The 15,149-nt window shown below is 34.9% G+C and overlaps 3 pseudogenes across 1 annotated transcript; 1 reads left to right on the top strand and 2 right to left on the bottom strand.

The window, feature by feature from the left end:
• Positions 1–1,792: 1,792 nt before the first annotated feature.
• On the bottom strand, positions 1,793–3,868 carry LOC143622907 (flavonol sulfotransferase-like pseudogene; annotated as a pseudogene).
• A 2,505-nt stretch (positions 3,869–6,373) lies between these two features.
• Positions 6,374–8,734, bottom strand: LOC143622840 (bark storage protein A-like; annotated as a pseudogene). The gene is made up of 5 exons (XR_013151788.1): positions 8,512–8,734; positions 8,369–8,436; positions 8,132–8,287; positions 7,337–7,576; positions 6,374–6,825 (listed from the first exon to the last, which is right to left on the bottom strand). The product of XR_013151788.1 is annotated as a bark storage protein A-like (transcript).
• Positions 8,735–13,221: 4,487 nt separating this feature from the next.
• On the top strand, positions 13,222–14,522 carry LOC143622839 (uncharacterized; annotated as a pseudogene).
• The last annotated feature ends 627 nt before the right edge of the window (positions 14,523–15,149 follow it).

Genomic DNA, 15,149 nt, shown 5'->3' with positions numbered 1-15,149 from the left:
AAGTAAAAGAACCTTCATTTTCAAGTCCCCATTTCATTTCCAAGCATCATTTTCATGTCTCAAAACCAACCCCGGGAGTAACTCCAAACATTCCCATAACGCTTGAACCTCTACATAGGTTGATGGTTCTCTTATCAACAACCATCTCCAACCGTCGGCAGACGACCCTTCATTCGCTTTTTCCCGTAATGTGCACCTTTTGAACCTCTCCATTACGTATGGTCTTACACAATATTGTTCCACACCCCGATTATGAGTGTCTTGCATGGAATCAGGTTTATGCCCCTTACATTGAAATGAATGCCCGTTACTACTTTTCGCCCTAGTATTTCGGGTTGGGTCTTGAAATTCCACCACCATTTGGCTAAAAGACTTAGATTGGTATCTACGCTCTGCTTGCGGTGCACGCATATAATGTATATATATGTGTGTCTGTGTGTGACCTTCGAGCGGGCAAAAGTGAAATTGCACTAATTTTGACGTTATTTTACTAATCTCGTGAAAAATAATGTTAAAAGTGTCGGAATGTTAATCAGGCATCATGTGGTGGCGTTGATAGCCGAAAGACAAGGGTACGTGCACCAGTCAGCCGGTGTCCTGATGGTTGAGTGTTATATGCCTTATGTCCAAGGCTTGATGCAAAACTTGTCACCGAAAGCAGCCTCTCTATCCCTTTGGGTAGAGATAAGGTTGTCTACATCTTACCCTCCTTAGACCCTACCATAACTTTGCTATTGGTGGGATATACTGAGTACGATGATGATGACGATGATGACTAATTAGATTGGTATCTCTTAACCAACCGAGCCCAATTAGATATAAAAAGTTAACATGCAATTATTTATGAAAAATTATCTCTTAGTTGATGACCTTTAATTAAAAGGCCGTAAATAATTGCAGCGATCACATATAAAAGGAGAAAAATAATAGCTACCAGATTATTATTGTTGCTACAATTGAGAAAGATGAACAAAAGAAAAGTGATGCTCACAGGTACCCAATTATTATCATTGCTACAATCAAGAAAAAGAAAGACAAAGACGTTTATAGGAACCCGATCATTGTTATTGCAAAATGAAAGCGAAATACGTTCATAGGTACCCGATCATTAATGTTACTATAACTGAGAAAGAGAAACAAGAGGAAAGTGACGCTCATGGGTACCCGTTTATTATCGTTGCGACAATTGAGAAAAAGAAAGACAAACGTTCATAGGTACCCGATCATTATTATTGCTACAATCGAGAAAATGAAAGCGAAAGACATTCATAGGTACCCGATCATTATTAATGCTACAATCGAGAAATATCGTTGTTTCTTTTTTATGAACGACAAATTATTACAACATTTTTTATGCATTAGGGACTTAAACCCTCGTAATTTAGGAGAGACTGCACCTTAACATACATCTTGACGCTATTGGGCTGCATTCCCTTCGATGAAAGACTGGTGTTGCGATGATCTGAAAATTCCAAACGCGTTTATCCTTATTTGATCCACTGCTCGTATTTATGAGCAACATTTGAATACAAAACCTAGATATTACTAAAATGTAAGTTATCATTAGTTAGACTTTTACTAGAATAAACAATCACAACCCTTTTAGTTACCAAATTTTATAATATAAATTTATTGAGTTATATAAAGTAGTCCACCCATATGATAACATATGAATTGAAAGAGATATCTATAGCTAGTTGATGAAGTAGAAATCTCGTACAAGGAAACTAAAGATTTATTAGATAACAATAGTGAAAAATGAAAATACATTCGACAACTACATAAATTATCATTAATAATAGCTTGAACTTGCTTCAAATGAGAGATTTAAACCACCACACTTTTCTTGAGTAATCTTGTCCAAAGTTTGGCTCATTTCAGTCGTAAGATAATTAACAGAATCACCAACAACACCTTTTCGAAAATAGATATCATCAGATAAAACCTTAGATGTTTGCATTCCAACCTTATTTACCTCGTGTAAGTTCTCAAAACCACATAGTTCGATTATCTTTTGAACAGATCCATCGGATTCCTCCTCTTCTGTAAAAGGGTTACCTATGAACTTTGCTAACTTCTTAACCTTGTTCTTGGCGTTATTCTTTAAATCCTCGTACTTTATGAACAATACTTTATCGGGTCGTGCTAAACTTGCCTTATAGTATCCTATCACATGATCCCAAAAAGATCCATATGGACTCATACCTCTACTAAAAAGCTCAAATGCATCATCTAACTTAGTTGGTGTAGAAACATCATCTTTCAACTTGTTCAAGAAGAGCCAATAAGAAACGAGCACATCTTTAGGGTTTCTACATAAGTAAATTATCTGACAATCAGAACTAATGATGGATTTGGGTAACGAAGTGTAGGGTATATGGGTAGCCATGAGGCCATTGGCAAAAGAAGGATTGTTCAAGAACGACTCGCTCTCCATAAAAGGGACACAATCATGAGGGCTAATGGTGAACAATGGGTGTGAACCAGTTCCAATATTGAACTTTTTCCGGTTCATAATGGCAAATGCAAGGGCCTTGAGCCATGTGGTGCCCGATTTTGGATGACTTGCCAAGAAAACATCGGTGGGTTGAGCCTGGAAATCGTCCTGTAAGGCCATAATCGCTTCAACCTAGAAGTCAGCTTTGGAGTGATACCAAAAACCATGGAAATGCCAGAAACCTTCATACTTGCAAAAATTATGATCGATATTCTTGGGAAGATTTGAGACTTTGTCTTTGTATCGCTCGATGATATTTGCCATTTTGGCCTTTCGAGCCTTTTCTTCATCTTTTGTAATGGTTGCAACAGGGGAATAGAAGGCAATGGGGCAAGACATTATCACATTATGTGAGGCTCACATTTTCTATATATGTATAACAGTATTCATGTGGACAACACATGCATGCAATAATTGTTAAATATAAAAGTAGATAAATATAGAACTAGCAAAGAAGTCATGTACTTAAACACCATATATAACATATAAATCCGTCAAATAGCTCACAAAAACCTCAATTCTGTCATATAGTTGACTCACTGAATCTAGACCTTTGATCAAAAAAAAAACCTAAATAATTGCAGTCCATTTATTATTGATCACATAAAAATAGAAAAAAGCCGAATAATATTGTTGCTACAATCGAGAAAGATTGGTGTTGCTACGATCCAAAAACTTCAATTATATGCCATGAATTTATTTTATTTACCCTTATTTAATCCAAAAACTCCAAAGCATGGGCTTTAAATTATCAAAGTAAAGACAGGCTTAGAGATTATGGGCCGATAATTAGTCTTAGTGGACTACTGATCGGAGTTTTGTTAGAGCATTTCCAATGTGATGGACCGAACGTGGATGGAGACCCACTTGGCCTGGTGTGGCGTATGTGTTGGAGGTGTTCTCTGGTGGTGTTTGTTCATTGGTGTGGCCGTGTAAACAGACTCAAAAAGATGGACAATGGTGGGGTTTTATCACCTTTTTGATATATATGTGTGCGCGACAATGTGCCCGCATACATACCTTAGACGTGAAATCAATCACAATACGTCATTTTGAATAGATCTAAATAAAAGTTAGATCTTTCTTTAACTCTTCGGTTACTCTCCGTTTCATCAATTTAGCACGCCCAACTCTACCACATTTCATCACAGATAGAAGAAAATAAAGGAGATGAACAATATATTAGAGAATATTAGTACGAAGTCTGTTACTATTACTAAAAGTCTAAAAGACACACCATTAAGATAGATATAATAGTTTTTATTTTATATAATAGCCTATATAATAAATATAATCATATATAAAATTATGACAAAATAGTAAAGAAAATCTAATACATATACTTTCTTGTATTGGCAATGAGAATATCATAATGCTTAACACTTTTACTCTTCTTGAAAGCTTATGCTTAAAGGCTGCATTTCTCTTAACAGCACCACCATCATTCCACAACCTTTGAAAACCACCTTTGGTCACTAGCCTTTGTTTGATCCACCTTTTCCGACCAAATAGATAAGGAGGTAAACGCCTAGATTCATAGTAGATATTTACTGATTTTTAACAACTAAATAAAACACACTTAACTTATAACATCCATAACATTGTATCTCAAACTATATATGAATAGCTTACAAAGTTGTTTACACACCTTGTAGTAGTCGTAGGGAACGACGTAATTTGCACTAATGTTCTCCATCTCATACTTGAGAAGCATCAACTCGAACCACACCCACAAGTCAAGTGCCCGAGACATCACATGCCTTCCAACCGCACTCCATAATATCTTCACCATTGTCCTCCACACCTCTTGCATCATCATCGTCATCGACGATGCAACAAACATATCAAACAGTTTCTTCATGTATTGAGATATCACCATCTTAAATTCTTCAATGTGTTTGAATGATTTTATTGAAACTGGTTTATGAGAGGAAATTAGGTATCCTCCACACTTTTATCAAAACTTGTAAAGTAACTAATCTTGTCTAAGTATATAATAAGTTGAATGGAAACGTATTATCCTTCCAAACATAATCTTAAAAATGTTTTGTATAAAAGTTTTTTCATGTGTGTGGCATGATTTATTGTTCAACACAATATTGCACAATGTTGTACAATAGAAGTGGGACAAAAATATGAAACACTCTTTATGGTTTATTACCAAAGTGTGCATCACAAAGTTTTTTTTAGAACGATGTTTTTAAGGACACGGGTATTTTGATACAAAATCAATTTTAAGTAAATAACTGTATAAACTATGTAGTGTTTTTAAGATATAGTGGAAGTAAGAAAGAAAGCAATGTAAGTTGTTATATAAATGTCTGATTTAATACATTTATAACAATTAACAAGAGTTGCAAGTGTTTATACGATTATTACAATCATTTACTTAAATTTGGTTATGTATCAAACATGTTGTTAAGTGAAGTCTTATTCTTCGTATGGTCATGTATGTCAATAGTTCATCAATATATAAATTATAAAAGTAAAACATGTTGTGAAGACCAATGGCTATTAAACGAATTTCAAGAATAGAAAAATGTAAACACGATTAACGTGTGTTCTTATGTGCTGATGTTTAGGTCACAAAAGGTGTGTGGGTGACGAATATATATAATAATCGAGCTAGTTATTTCGTATTAATTTAGAGTACCCTTAACTATTAAATATATAGATCAAATTATATCCGTAATGTCGTCACAAATTTGATTTATTTTTAATGTCATGACAAAGGTGTGTGACTTACAACTAAATAGTTGTGGTTCTAATCTTACTTGAGTCATGAGATGAAATAGGTGGAGAAAAAAACTTTAGTTATTTAAAAAAAATATCATGACAAATAAATTTCTATAAAGATACAAATAAGTTTTCAGACATGGTCTAAAAGAGAGAAGCAATGGACATGGTGTTTTTCTTTGTATCGACTTCTCCTTTCGCTTCAAGTGCTTCGCAAATTTCATGAACGCTAAATTTTGCTTGGGTGTTTTACGGCCCAAATAGTATAGTTTGTAAAGTTGAAAATCGGGCTTAGGAAATCACTTACGTTCATTCTTTTATTACTTCTTTCTTAGTCATTGTTTGGGTCTTCTTTATCCAAATATTGGTACTATTTATTTTACTTTAGTTTCACTGGTTTCGGATCGAGCTTGATTTCAACTTTACTAGTTTTTTTTTCCAAAGTTGATGTCAACCTTGTTTTAGATAATTTTGATATTAGCTGCCTAGCTTCGGATCGAATTTTCTTTCAATCTTCAATTAATTTGAAATCATTTTAACAGCTTCACACCAAATTAATAATCTTTCTGTGACTATGGCTAATTTGATATCAACTTTATCTATTTCGGATCAAATTAATCACGCGTATAGTTTTTTGAACATGTAGCGAGTTACAATCTTGCGATAATAGTACACGAGTTTTTTATTCATTTATGATGAGGCAAAACCAACTACTCTAATGACAATAATACAAAGATTTTTCAATGAACGAGGCTTTTGGTTGCGTGGTGAGTCAAATCAAATTTTATCAGGTCTTTTCAGTTGTCTAGTAAATCAAACCTGATTTTATTTCTTATTGATTCTTAATCTTGTTAAATTTTCGATTGGTATAAAACAAGAAACAAGCTTTGGAAAAACATTTAATAAAGTGTGCTTCAAATTAAACCTTTGAAAACTTATGTCCTTAAAGGTGTAATTTGCAACTAAAAAATGGGCCTTTATATTCATGGATAAAAAATAAATGGGCTGCATTGGCGCTTTGTTTATGTTTATGGGCTATTTTTGTAGTGAATAAAATATTTGTTATTTTGGGGTTTTCAATTGGACAATTGGCTAATAAGCTAGCTATTTGTTATTTAATTAGTTTCACAATTGGAATTTATTTAAACAATAACATGTACAATAATTCTCTTATTGTTCTCCTTTCATATAAGAGTTCATTCACTAATAGCATCATTTTTTTACTAGACATATTTCAACATTTTTCGATTGTAACCAACCAACAACTTAATGAACTCGACCGTCACTATCACGGAGTTGTTTGCACTGAGGCCAGAAAACGTATCAGCCTCGTTTGAAGTAGCCGAGCCACCACCCGCGAGATCAGAGAGGGCTCTAAAAGTTATAAAAGGGACCTTTTGTTGATAGCAAATGAGAGCCACACCCGCACTTTCCATTTCCACGGGGCTAATGTTAAATTTGTTGTATAAAAAGCTTCGATAAGCCGCATTATCGAGATAAATGTTAGCACTAGTCCCCCTTTGCACGGTAGTGACCTTCGGTGGCTTGGATAGGCATGTGGTGGCGTTAATGCAATCCTCCAGTTTTAGTTTCTGCCAATAATGTATATATATTCTAAAGTAATTAGATCATGTGATTTAACGATGAAAAGGTTGCCTTCGTTAGAAAAAAAATGTAACTTTGTAAACAAGTCGAGTCCAAGCATGAATAAGCTCGAGTTCAGCTTGTTTGGTTAACTAATAAGATATAAATATCTTATTTAAACGTGGATTTCTCAAAATTTTCTCGTATATTTTAAGTTTTCTCATGATATCTTTCTCACATGATTTATTATATTCTTACACATAACATGATCGTTTGTTTAACGGGTCTTATCAAACTCGGTGAATGAATTATGAATGCAAACTCAACATATTAAAGCCTGTTTAACCTATTTAACCGATCTCGAGTAGCTTACTGGTTAAAATATAAAACAAATACAAATTTAATAAAGACATGAACCCCACTTTGCAATTATTGGTTATGGCCATTTTCTATGTTTTTTTATTCTGCCTTATAAACGTGGATATATTATAATATCATCATAAGGTGGAGAGAGAGAACCTCAAGGGGTTTAGAGAGAGACAAATAATTGTAGTCAACTGGGATCCAAAATGCTTGTTGAGTTTGCTCAGGGGTAGCATCAACAGGATAAACTTCTTCTGCTTGATACCACACATTATTTAACAAGTTATCATCATCACCATTTGATGAATAACTTCCAAATTTCAAGTACCCTATGTCCCTTGTAAATCCACCTTCTCCTTCAAATGGCAATGGATCATCAAGCCCATCTCCATGTCTCTACAAAATTTCATGTATTATAAATTTGTACACAGGGATAATCACCAAAATGTCCATTTGACCGATCAATGTCGACAAAATGTTTATATGACAAACCAATTTCCAAAATGTCCTTCCTAAAATGTATTGACCTAATCACTCTTTAATTGTTACTTGATGTGATTCTTAACCAGCCTGATTGTGGCACGTGTCATAAAACCATCGAGGGGGTGTTTGGGATTGCTTCTTTAAAATGTTTTTTGCTTTTTGGAGAGGCAAAGTGTCCAAAATGTCCATCCAAAAGCACCTAAAAGCACCAGATTGTTTTGCGTTTCAAAAAGATTTATTTTAGCTTCCAACGAGATTTTTATGACTTCTGACGAGACTTTTGGACAAGTGGCAGATGTTGGTTTGTTAAAAATCTTGTCGAGTAATGATTAAGTTGTGATCGGGTCGACGAAGCTTTAGGGTAGACAATATGGGAATTTGTTGGTCAAATATACATTTTATAAACATAAACCGGTCAAATGGACATTTTGGTCATTTCCGTAAAAGCTATTAATGCATTTTGTGTACCTGCCAATTCCAAAGAGCAGAATGAGACCAATATTGAGCAATGGTCACATCTCCAATATTTAGGTTTGGGTTTGCATTCCCTGATATTCCATAATGTATCACACCATTTATCTCAAACAAACTTAACAAAAGTTGTGTAGCGACTGCCGCGTTTACCTGGCGTATGTTATTAAACAACGCGATAATGAGCCATATAATATAATAAATCACTTAAACTAACGAAACACGAAAACGTACCATTCCCATTCCACTCATCACCAAAATCACTGGCTTATTATGAATATTTCCAAACCGAAACCTCCTTCCTTCAAACCAAACACAATTAAATTTATCGACACTTATAAGTGATTATTATGAATGAATAAATGATATATGCGTACCCGCGTAGTCGATAACAAGCTTGGAGGGCTTGTAATGAGGATTATTGAGTAAAGGATTCATTTCAAACATGTTGGGAATGACCAACCCTAAATAAGGGCCATTTTTATTGGCTTTATCAACCATCTTTTTTGTGCTTCCATGTAATGCACCATTGGCTTATTGTTGTTGAGATGTAACAAAAATTAAAACATAAATAAAAGATAAAAATATGTTTCTAAACATTTTTGGTTTCTGAGACTTGTGAGGGATTGGATTCAAATTTGACTATTTATGGAGGATGAGAAGGCTTTGTTGAATTTAACACGTAGATATTAGTAATATAATATACAAATATTAAATATATAAATGAGGATGGTGCAAGCTAATATAAAAAAAATCAAGGAATTAATATACAACGGTGACGAGTCAACGTGAATCTTGTTGTTCACGTGCAGCTGTGTGCATGAGACAAGTGTTGTAATTAATTGCTAAAAATATTTAAGAAAAGCTTAGTATAAAACTGTAATTAAATATACTAAACATAATTAGTTTCAACGTTTTGTATATGTTCTTAAATCCGGGTAGGTTGTATGACCGACAACTTCAACGGTTCACCAGCTCAAGTGTTAATTGGTTTGGAATGGTTTCGGTCAAGCTTCACCGTGTTGTTTGGTTCGGTCCATTAGCTAGATGATTCGTTAATTTCAAATGAGTTAGGAATCACAAATACTTATTGGTGCCGGATTTGCTTATGAATTATGATTCACAACACATGCAAGAGGTGTACAAACAAACCGACCCGAACCAATCTGAATTAGTTTGACTACTTCTATGCAAACCGGTTTGGAATATGCAAAGACCAAACCGATTTTGTACTTTGGTTTGTAAATAATCTGGTTTTGTACACCTCTACATGCAAGAAACAACTTGGGTGATTAAAAAAAAAGGTGTTATACGTAGGATTGTCCATACGATTTGTTTGTGCATATGAAAAGCGAGGAATAAAGGTTTTTTATTTTCCAAGAAACCAACGAGTGTTTCTAAAACTGTGAAGGACGTAAAATCATTAGGGTATCTATGGATCAGGATTCATTCCCCGTTTATAGGTGTTTTTGGAAAAAATTGATTTAACCGGTAAAGCTAAACTCATATAACATTGCTTGCATAGAGTTGAACCTAACCGGTGTTAAAGAATCAGTCAAAGATAACTATATTTGTGTATCATTCACCTAAACTAGTTAGCAATTAAAATGTCGAACCACGAAGAATCTGCGATTTATGTTTAAACATAATTGATTACTTACACTAAGCCTAGCATTTATGTTGATTGTGAAACAACGAGTTGATTCAATTCGATTGAAAACAACAAGAATTAACTTTAAATTCAAAAGGGCAATGATTGCAAAACAATTTAAAAGAATTCAACGCCAATCATCTTAGACAAAATATTATATAAACGAGCACACAAACGACATATATTAGCTCCTCTAATCAATCTAAATAGGGGCCCTTATAAATAAATTTATGTGACATTTAAAATAAAGCCAATCATTTTAATTTGTTGTAAGAAAAATAAATATACAAATAAAATATAGTAAAGTACAATATTGATAAGCTTGCTAATGATATATTGTTTCTGGAGTTGTTTGGAACAGAGGTTTAACAACGAAGTAGTATTAGTAATATTATAAATGTTATCATATTATACGTTTTATAGATTAAAATACTTGCTTATTTTTTGTTACTTGAATGGTTTAAATATTCGATTAAACCATATTAGCAATGATGATATCCAATCCTAAGACACCGTCAATGCAATATTGAGAGTGTTGGTCGAAGATATTAATGAGGTTGTCCAAGATATTAATAATAAATTTTGTCTTTGTTTTCCGGAGAATAAGTTAAATATCTCAGTTATGATAGTGTAGACAAGTCTGATAGGGTTGGTCCTCACACTCACCGGATTTTCTAAATTGTTTAAAGATGTCTGGTATGTCTAATCATAGATTGGTTTTAAAAGTTGGTGTGCCAATAATGTTACTAAGGAATATTGATCAAAAGAACGGTTTATGCAACGGAACCAGATTACAAGTAATTAACTTAGGGAGGCGTTTTATCGAAGTAAAGGTTATTTCAGGTACTAACATTGAGTTTCGCACTTATATAACTCGTAGTGGTCTAACTCATTCAGATAAGAAACTGCCATTCATATTGAAACGAAGACAGTTTCTTGTTGCGAATTGTTTTGTAATGACCATTAATAAAAGTCAAGGCCAATCACTAGCAAGAGTTGGCATATACTTGCGAGAACCAGTGTCTACACATGGTCAACTATATGTGGCTTTATCACCATTGAAGAGCAGAGACGGTGTTAAAATGCTTATATTAGACAAAAAGAGTAAAGTTACAAATAAAACTACAAATGTGGTTTATAAGAAACTATTTACTAATTTATAATTGTAAAATCGATGTTATTTTAGTTTAAAGTTATGTTTTTACATGATTTATATATCAGTTGATGCTAGAACCGTGTGGATGTTACATAATTTATATTTTTCCATCCGTGGCACTCACGGGTCAGTAACCTAGTATAAATTATATAAACGAGTACACAAATGACGTATATTAGCTCCTCCAATCAATCTTAACAGGGGCCCTTATAAATAAATTTATGTGACATTTGTCATTTGAAATAAAGCCAATCATTTTAGTTTGTTGTAAGAAAAATAAATATACAAATAAAATATATTAAAGTACAATAATTGAAAAGAAGATGAATTTGCCTACTTTCCTATTTAACGAGTTTGTTTTCACTTTCCTAGCGTGGCGTTAATTTTTAGTCAGCCACTTCCTTCATCAGATGGTGCAAGTCCACGTCATATCATAATTTAGGATTTTTTTTTTGGTTTACATTTAAATTAGACAAAATGACATAACTAGTCCTTAAGTTTGCAAGCTTTTCAATGGTTGTCCTTTAGCAAACATAATAACAGATTACATCTCTTATGTTTAAAAATTTTATCAATTTATATCATTTGGTCCTAACCCTGTTAACTTTTCTCGTTAAATCTGGTCATGTGCATTGCACATGAGGGTAGTTTTGTAATTTAACATAATTAATTTAATAAAAAAAATTAAAAGAATAAATATACTAAAAACAAAAATAAAAACCATATGTCTCTCCCACCCTCTCCAATCATCCACCATCAATGTCCAGCATCCATAGATTCTTTCTATCAATATTCTTATTTCTCAAAACCAATTATAAACAAGCATCAAAGGTTTCCCGATAAATCAAGTAAATACAAAGTTCTACAAGCAAATAACCACCACCATAACCGCCCGCTGCTACACCTTTTAACAGTAACGACCCGGCACCACAATCAGAACACAACAAACTACCATCGATTCAAAATAGGGTTTTGTGGTGGATTTTGGTTTGTTCTAGCATAGATCTAGGGTTTCGATCATTGTAGATCTAGCCTAGGAGGAATGGGTTGGTTTGATGGCGGTTTCAGGCGATGGTGTTGGAGGTTGCCGGAAACTTCAACTTTTAGCTAAGGTAGATCTATGCGATCACTATCAGGTCTATGATCCTCGATTTATCTCTTAAAACTCCTAATAAAACTCTTGGTATTAAATTTGGAAAAGAAGATGAAGTGGTCAGCTATGGTGGATGTTGCTAGCAGAGGACGATGATGATTGAGATGCCTATTGTGGCCGTCCGTGGTGGTGGGATGCAATAGGTGCGGCAGTCCTGTTGGTGGCGGGTCGGCGGTGAGATGTATTGGGTACGGTGGTGCTGTTGATTTTGGGGGTTTGGAATTCTGGGGGATGGATTGGAGAGGGTGAGAGAGACAGATGGTTTTTATTTTTGTTTTTAATATATTTATTCTTTTAATTGTATTTGTTAAATTAATTATGTTAAATTACAAAACTACTCTCATGTGCAATGCACATGACATGAGAAAAGTTAACAGAGTTAGGACCAAAGGATATAATGTGATAGACTTTTTAAACATAAAAGATGTAATTTACCATTATGTTTGCTAAAGAACAACCATTGAAAAAACATGCAAACATAAATGACTAGTTTTGTCATTTTGTCTTTAAATTACCTTTATTATAAATTACATATTTCATTATTCAGGCGTTTATAAATTATAACACGAATTTCTTGGATGATGTATTAACCATATAAAATATATTATGATGATAAAATAAAATAATCTTCTAAATGATGAAAATCGATAGTTTTGTTAGTGCAAACTCTGTCATGATAAATTGATAAGTGATAACACATTCAGAGCTTCTTTTTCAGTTCAGCTTTACTTTTGTCTTCGCGTACATATATCTCAAACTAAATGACATAAGCACACAAAGTAATACAAGTGTTCAACAATCGTCACGAGCAGTTGTCAAGCTCATACGAATAAATAAAAGCGTTAAATCCAAACACAAACTCCATCGGAGCTGGCACATCATCCCAACATAATGTACCCAAAAGAAAAAAAGCACGATTAAATCTGACGTCAAACTACTAAAATCTAATTATTAACAATTAACACGGTATAAACCATATCGAAACAATCTTGAGTAGAAAATATCGAAAACAATCTTATTTGAAAAACGATGATCGATGTCGTAGTCGTACGTTTGTAATATTGTAAGTAAGTAATAAGTTGTTCACGTGACTACAAAGCAAACGTACATTATATATTTCCGTATCATTTAGAAACAAATGTCATAATGCATCAGTGTCCACTGTCACTGCCAAAACCAACCATGGTTGATGCCTACATGTGCTTCCTGCACCATCCCTTTCGTCCTTTCCTACATACACACCCTATATTATTATTATTATTATTATTATTAGTATTATTATCACTCACTTAATATTATTATTACTACTCGATCTTCTTCACCATGAAACACCACCACCCTAAACTCAAACAACCACTCTTCTCCTGTGGCTTCTTCCGTTACTGTACTCTGCCCCACCAACACTAACCCACCGGTTCTACCGCTTTCCGAACCACCGGCACCACCGAAGTCAGAATCTTCTTCTTCTTCGTCAAACATTTCACAAAGTTTTACCCAATGGAGATTTTCTAATACTTCACATTTACGTCAGTCACCGGTGGTTGTGGCAAAGACCGAGAATGTGCAACAACCGCCAGCGCATGTTATTATATCCGACCTTCAGGAGCTCTACCACGTGGCAGAGCTCCAGCTCAGCACAGGTGAAGAGTCGGATATAATAAAGGCTATTTACATGCTACAACATAATTTAGTCACCTCACGCGCTGTTGGTGGCGCGTCGGTCACGTGCCTACCCACGGTGATGCGGGCACGTGTTGAGTTGTTTAAAGGATAAACACGTGGCGAAACCCGCCACGAAGGTTTTGTTGGCGTTATGTTTAGGAGAGAGTGACCGCCACGTGGCGGTGGAGGAAGGGGCGGTGGGGAAGGTGGTGAGGCGTTGGTGGATTTGGACGGTGGGGCGGTGGCGGAGCGGGCGTTGGCGGCGTTGGAATTGCTTTGTACCGTGGCCGAGGGGGCCGCGGAGCTTCGGGCCCACGCTCTGGTGGGCCCGATGATGGTGGAGGTGATGAGGAGGATGGAGACGACGAGAGGGAGGGAGAATGCGATCGGGATATTGGCGGTGGTTTATGGCGGTGCGGGTGGTGATGCGGGCGGGTTTGCGCCGCAGGAGGAGGTGGCGCGTGTGGTGATGTTGGCGATGCAAGGGGATTGTAGTGCAAGAGGGAGGAGAAAGGGGGCCCAGTTGTTGAAGTTGTTACAAGAGAATGAACGGTTGGATTTGACTCAAGAAGTTGGATGAGTGGTTGTGATTTGATCATGATTTGGTAAAGTAAAAGAAATGGTCAAAGTTAGATTTGGAGAATGTAATGCTTTGAAAATCATTTATTAGCTGCTTGTTGTACTTTCTTGTTACTATTAATGGAAAATAAATAATAAGTTACATAAAAAGTGATTATTATTTATTGTAAATTGTAATGTTACTTTGAGACCGTACCAAACTGTGTGTAGCAATGGTGCGAGTCGTTGATGCGTGTCTCGGTCTTGGTGCGTGAGTGAGATGATTGTTTCGTTGCTAGTTTGCAGCAAAAATTGGAAATGAAGCGTTTTTGGAACCGTATGTAGGTGTTGCATATGGATGGCTAGCCCATCACTCTTTTGACTGTTCTTTTTAAAGATAAAGGTTTAAACTAAAGTCGAATGAGATTAGATTGAGTAGTCTACCAATATTCATCAAATGTACACACTTGTATTGGTTGAAGCTTGAATTCTTACTATCCGGTTTGTCGGTTAACATGCACCTCTAATACATCTGATATTCATTGATCGTTCGCTTTTTATTAGTTGTGTTCGCTTATAGATAACGAATACCAAAATCTACTCTTAACATGCATCTAATGTCCACTTTGTATGACTTCAACCTGCACCACTCCACAAGGAATAATAGTCCAATTGTTAACAGACAAGTTAATATGTAAATTAAAAATCAATTTCGCAACGTACATTGTAAGAGAAAGGACTAAGAAGTTGTGAAGCGCAAATAAAATCATTAAATGACTATTTTTTTCTAACAAAAGTAAACACTAACGAAGAATCCCCCCCCCCCCCCCCCCCA

Source organism: Bidens hawaiensis, unplaced genomic scaffold, assembly GCF_021521415.1.
Source record: "Bidens hawaiensis isolate Kalapana, Puna unplaced genomic scaffold, B.hawaiensis_p1.1 tig00003244_1, whole genome shotgun sequence".
Classification (NCBI taxonomy): domain Eukaryota; kingdom Viridiplantae; phylum Streptophyta; class Magnoliopsida; order Asterales; family Asteraceae; genus Bidens; species Bidens hawaiensis.
Note: the sequence above shows the minus strand (reverse complement) of the source record. Positions and strands in the feature narration are given on the sequence as shown.